Source organism: Malania oleifera, chromosome 3 (genome assembly GCF_029873635.1).
Source record: "Malania oleifera isolate guangnan ecotype guangnan chromosome 3, ASM2987363v1, whole genome shotgun sequence".
Lineage (NCBI taxonomy): Eukaryota > Viridiplantae > Streptophyta > Magnoliopsida > Santalales > Ximeniaceae > Malania > Malania oleifera.
The window spans coordinates 104,039,145-104,045,526 of NC_080419.1; positions in this window are offsets into that span (position 1 = coordinate 104,039,145).

Sequence of the window (6,382 nt, forward strand, 5' to 3'; positions counted from 1 at the left end):
AGCTTACACTCACATCATCTTGTAGAACTAGTTTGATCTTGAGGTTTGGTAGATAAAGTTTATTGTGTGCATTCGATATTATTATTAAAGCTTATCTACTCTCATATTCCTTTTATTTAAAATCTTTATTGGGAGCAAGAACCCTAGTTTCCTGTATATACTTGTTTGAAAAATCTTTTGGGAAAAGTTTTTTTTAGAGCTTAAATTTTTGTGATATTCAAGCGTATATTTTTATTCAAAAGATTTCATGGTTTATTATTTTTGCAAAAAGGTATTTGAAAGCAAACCCTAGAATCTCAAACATACATATTTTCAAGAAATTATTTTTGGAGAAGTATTGAATAGGGTTAGATCTTTGAAGCATCATACATATACATATTTTTCATACAAAGATCATATTTTTTATTGCACATACATCTTTAGGCAAAACCACATATTCTCTCATGAGCTTCATATTATATCTTAAGAGAGTGATTAGGGTTGATTGTATTCATTAGCTTATTAAGAAGTGTCTAAGTATATTTAAATCATTGTTCATTATTTGTATTAACGGTTTGGATTGTGAATCGTGAGGAGGAAGTTACGCCTCTTATAAGTAGCATATTGTAAGGAGGTAATTACGCCTCTTTTAAACAATGGATTGTAATGGGAAAGTTCCGTCCTAGGTTAATGAGCAGTATAGTGGAATCCACTACCCAAGGCGAGGACGTAAGTCAGGTTTGGCCGAACCTCGTAAAAACTGTGTTTGCATCTCTCTTCCCTTATCTCACTTTAATTTCCGCTTGCGTTTACTTATTTGGTTATTGTGTATGTATGAAATATTTATTACTTTTGTGAGTGATTGGGTAATATTGGTTGTTTGACAAAGTCGCACTTTGAAGTTGCTAAGTTGTGTAATACTGAATTGTTTGTCACCTAGCTTGTGCTTGTGTGGTTGAGTTTTTTCAAAATTAGAACTTAAAGACTAAGATTTTTTTTATAAAAAAAAAAAATCCAATTCACCCCCCTTTTAGGATTGCACCTAAATTCACACTTTTTAGATTGTGTTTTTGGAATGCTTGTGTTTGAGTTCAATTGTTCTGTTTGCCTAGTCATAGGCTTTTGATGCAACTATGTTCTTCCTTTGGGTGGCCTTTATGGTTTGCCCTTTTGATTGTATTGCTTTGTAATTTTGGTGGGGCTTAGCTTCTTCTATGCTTGGGTATGCCAAGTGTATACTGTACATATCCATTTGATCAATATAATTTACCTTTTACTGATAAAAAAAAACAAAGATAACATCATGGAATCTAAGAAAATACGTAAAAGACACTAATGCCTTTCTTCTTCAGAATTTTGAAAATCGAGGTCTGAAAGGATCAAGCACGAATCTTCCACTCTTGTTGCACATATACTCCTCCTTGGGTTGAATGTATGTCTCTTCCTTAGGTTAAACGTACGTCTCTTCCTTATGTGTCAATCTCTCTATATCTAGGATGAGAGCATGGCTTCGTTTTTATAGAGAAAAAGGAAACTGGCATGCCCTAACTTCAAGGTTCCAAATTTGCCCTTATGAGACAAAGAAAACTCCTTTATCCTATAAGGGTGTTTTGATGAAGGTTTCTCCTTATATTGGGATGTGTTCATAATCATATTGAGGATAAACCCCTAATCTAATCAATTAAGACCCTTACTTTCGAAATTGAATCTTTAAAGTACCTTGGCTTGACAAATTATGAAGCAAGATGTCCAAAGAGGGTAGACAAGCTCTAATTATACTCCAAATCATTTATTTATTCACTAATTGCCTAATTAAACGAGGATCGACCCAAATATTTTGCTAAATTGATGCTGAACAAATATGGTGTCAAAAACTTTCCCTCTTTATATGTTTTATACCATGAGAAATTAGAAAATTTCCTTCATAGTACTTATTAAGTAGGAGACATAGAAAGATAAAGGCCACTATTTGGTCATAGAAGCAATTTGACCAACCACATACATGAGCATCAAGTGAAGACACATGCTTAAGAAGGGACAATGATAATGCTTATTGATTAAACCATCGATAGGGGCAAAGGATGGTAGGCATGATATTATTGTGGTAAATGACCATTTATTAGCTCAGTCGGTAGAAAGATGAAAGATTGGATGAATACCCACCCTTTCTTCATTCTAAAAGATGTAGTAGCTAGACAACTACTAACCATATATACAAAAGGATATAGAATCACTTGATAAGTTCTTAGTTAATTACACAAGGATATCCTAAGATAAAAAGTTGAAGAAGTCACCTTGTAAGAACCTAACCAACACATAGGGATTATCTAGGCTTGAAAAGATAATGTGGCTGCCTAGCAAGAAGCTAGTCAGTTACATAAGGGTATCGTGAGATGAAAATCTAAAGGGATAACCTAGTACGAACCTAGCAAGATAAACATGGATCACCTACTCTTGAAAAGATAATGGGATAGCCTAGTAGCAACTTAGCCAATACATAGAGGTATTCTAAGATGGAAAAAAGAGTCACCTTAAGAACCTAACTAGTTACACAAGAATCATCTATCTTTGAAAAGATTATGGGGCCACCTAATAAGAACCTATCTAGTTACACAATGGTATATTGAGATGGAAAGTTGAAGGAGTCATCTGGTAGGAACCTAACTAATTACACAAGGATCACCTATTCTTGAAAAGATAATGGGGCCACCTTGTAAGAACCTATCTAGTTACAAGGAGGTATCTTGAGACAGAAACCTAGAGGAGCCACCTGGTAAGAACCTAGCTTGTTACATAGGAATCTCCTATGCTTGAACATGTAATGGGGCTCACTTGGTAAAAACATAGCTAGTTACATAGGGGTATCCCAAGGTGAAAAGCCAAAGGAGTCACTTGATAAAAATCTAACAAATTACAAAGGGATCACCTCTGCTAAAAAAGATAATACCAACCATAAGGATTGGATTGCACGGAGGACAAGACTAACGATCTAGAGTGGACTATCTAGCTCGGGTTGAACAGTAAAATCATTAGCAGGGTTCGAACCACAAGCTGGTGTTTAACTAAAAGTGTAGTTAATAAAGGCTAAATGACCTGAATAACACACACTTCTAAGAATTATGCAATTAATGTGTAGAGTATGCTACTCTTGAAGCATACACATGTTCTTTATGTTGATGGAAAATTTACAAATGACATAATATGGGTGCGATGAATGAATGAGAAACCTTGGGTGGGTTCCATGAATCACTTAAGTATGGATTTCGAAAGGCCTTCAACAACTACCTTTATTGCATTTGGTTTCCTACACCCATCTCTAGGATCCAATTTCACCACCCTCATGCCTTTTAACTTTGCTCGTCTTTGGTTTTTCCTAACAACCATTTATACTTCAAAAGTGTGGACAATTTTTCAAAACAAAAGCAAAAACATTTGCAACTTGCAACAAACTTGTTGTCGTGCTTTAAAATTTTGGAGCACATAACTAGGATTGTTTGTCCTAGTGACTGTACTTTCTTTTTCTATAGGAGCACTTCTTGAACTCTGGTTACTTCTATATGAACTTTTGAGTTCTCCTTTCCACTTGATGGAACTGAAGTTTATGGATTCCTAATACGTGAACCTTTTTTTTTTCCTTGTTTTTTTGGTGCCTATTTCCCTTATAACACCATTTTCGTTTTTCACCTAAGGTTGGCATTGCTCTAAAGTTGCCCTTTCAAGGATTCAAAATGCAAACAAGTCTAATTTTCTCTGAGGCTATAATGCTAATCTGACATCTTTCTTCTTTTGGCTCATGAATATGTTTCACATCCTCATTTTGAATGCATGATTTATTCTTGATCGAGCAATCGTATTGTCATCTCACCCTCAAAGTGGAATTTTAAAATAAGTACAACACAAAGGCCAAGGATATTAAGTTAATATAGAAAAGAAAACCATGGCTGAAACTCTCCGTAGACACTACCCAAGCCCCTCATCAATGGTTTTTCTGAACTTTCCAATAATGAACAAGTTGCTTACGTACCCTTTTAAGATCACGTCATTACATATTAAAAGATATTTGTGTATACAACTTATTTGAGCTAAACATGCATATTCCAATTAGGTTAGGACTTTTCTTTTGGATCATAATGTAGGTTGAGGGTATTTGGCTTCGTAAATGAAAGGATATAAAGACTCAAATTTTATTTTCTTTAGATTACTTTTATTGAAGATAATTTTTGTGGAGTACATTCTTTCACATTTTCTCTTGGACTATCTTTTTTGCCTATGCTTTTGGGCCATTATGATCCCTACCCTTCACTTTCATTTTTGTAATTGCTTTTTTCTCTTCAAAAGAACTTTTTCCTCTCATATTTTTTTTTTTTCATTCACACTTCCTTCTATTGGTGCCCTAATGAGGAGGTGATCCTTCAACAAGTAAAGAAAAAAATTACTTTCCAGCTCAAAAGGGGTTGCAAGTGGTACACTTTCGACAAATAGAAGAATTAGGACCTACTTTCATTTTGACTTTTACCTATACCTTAATTAAGTTGTTATACTAGGGGCCCCAATCCATAGGTTATTTTAAATAAGTGACTTATAGAACAACCAAATTTTATTTTAAGGCACAAAGGGTTAACAATAGGCAAGATTTTTTGGGGGGGAGGGGGGGGGGGGTGCTTTGTTTGGGCATGAGTTTGAATACCATGCTCAACCAAACATAAATTACACATTGAACTTATAAAATGAATTTTTTATTCATTAAATCACTGAAGAACAAGATTTTATTAAGCACAATATTTTATTATAGCATTAGAGTTGATAGAAAATAGTAAATCATCTCTATCCATATTTGCTAACAGCAATGCCTCTCCAAAAAATGTTCTCTTTACCACATGTGACCCTTCATAGTTTGGAGTCCACTTCCCTCAAGGGTCATTATTTATCAATAAGATCTTCAGAACTAATTCCCCTTCTCCAAACTATTAAGGTTGTACCTTCTTGTTATATACCTTCATCATCTTCCTTCGATATAACTACCCATGAGCCAAAGCCGCTAATCTTTTTTCTTCAGTAAGATTCAACTAATCATATTGAGTATTTATCCACTTTACTTCTTCTAGTTGTTTAAGACTCATAGTGATGGAATCTCTACCTCAATAGGGACTGTTAGAGATTTATATTGAAAAACATGCTTTATGTAATCAGTTTTAGTATTATTTAATAACTTCAGTTATTCCATTTTAATGAGAATCTTTGTGAGCAATGTTTGCCTGATATTATTTATTTAATGATTATGCATGTGTATCTTTTATTGTATATAGTAGGTGATCTAGTGTGTAGAGTACGACTTATACATAGAAGATTAGATCATCAGTTCTTATAGAATGTAAGTTATTGTTCACAGTCTTAAATGAAATTGGATACACCATTGGTAGGATTGTAGCACAAGGTTTTAATAGGCATGTCTTGACTATTGGGAATGATAAAGTTCTAATTCATTGTGCTAGTACACTTTGTGTGTATTGAACATGACCGTCTTGTGGTAATTGTTTTTATACGAACTATATAAAACAATTAATACCTCGTGGTTATTGTGAGTGCTTATGCTCTTAATCTTGATATGATTATTGGACACATGCATATAGTATTTATTACTCTGATTCATAGAAGAATGAGATTCTTTATGGGTCAAAATACTCAATGAGTTGGGTGATGACATTATGTGTATGGTGAAACATTAATTATTGATGGAATCTACGTCCCGGTATCTAGATTGATGATTCCCCCTTGAGGAAGCTTATAAGTTTTGATTGTGTCAAACCCTATAGGTGGATTTTGAATCCGACACATCAAATAAGTTAAATGGAAGGTCTCAGGGAATTAATATGTTAATTAATTAAATTGTCAGTTATTTAATTTAATAGACGAACATCTGTAATCTTTGCGTGGGGAGATAAATAAACATTTAAGAATAGGAGCTTGAAATTTAATTTCGAATATGTCAGGGAGTGCAATTATAATTCTTTAGTGGTATGAATTATAATTAATGTAATTAAGGATGAATTCGGGTTGAATTAGGAATTCTTAATTATGTGGGAAACCCTAATCATATTTGCCTAGAGGTCCCTACTGTAGCCTATATACACGCGCTCCATTCAGCAGTTAGGATAGACGAACAAACTCTCGTAGAGGCAAAAGTTTTTGTGAGAGAAGAAAATCCTAGCAGCCGCTTATGAGCCTACTCTCTCAAGAGTAAGGTGTGTTCAAGGAATATAGTATAAAATTCCTAATCATCTTCAAGAGTTCGTTTTCGTACTTGCAGATTCAGGATCAAACCAGACATCTCTCGTAGGTATAATCCTAATCATGTAATTAGGGATTGTATGATTTGATAATTTTTTTTTTTGTTATCTGTTTG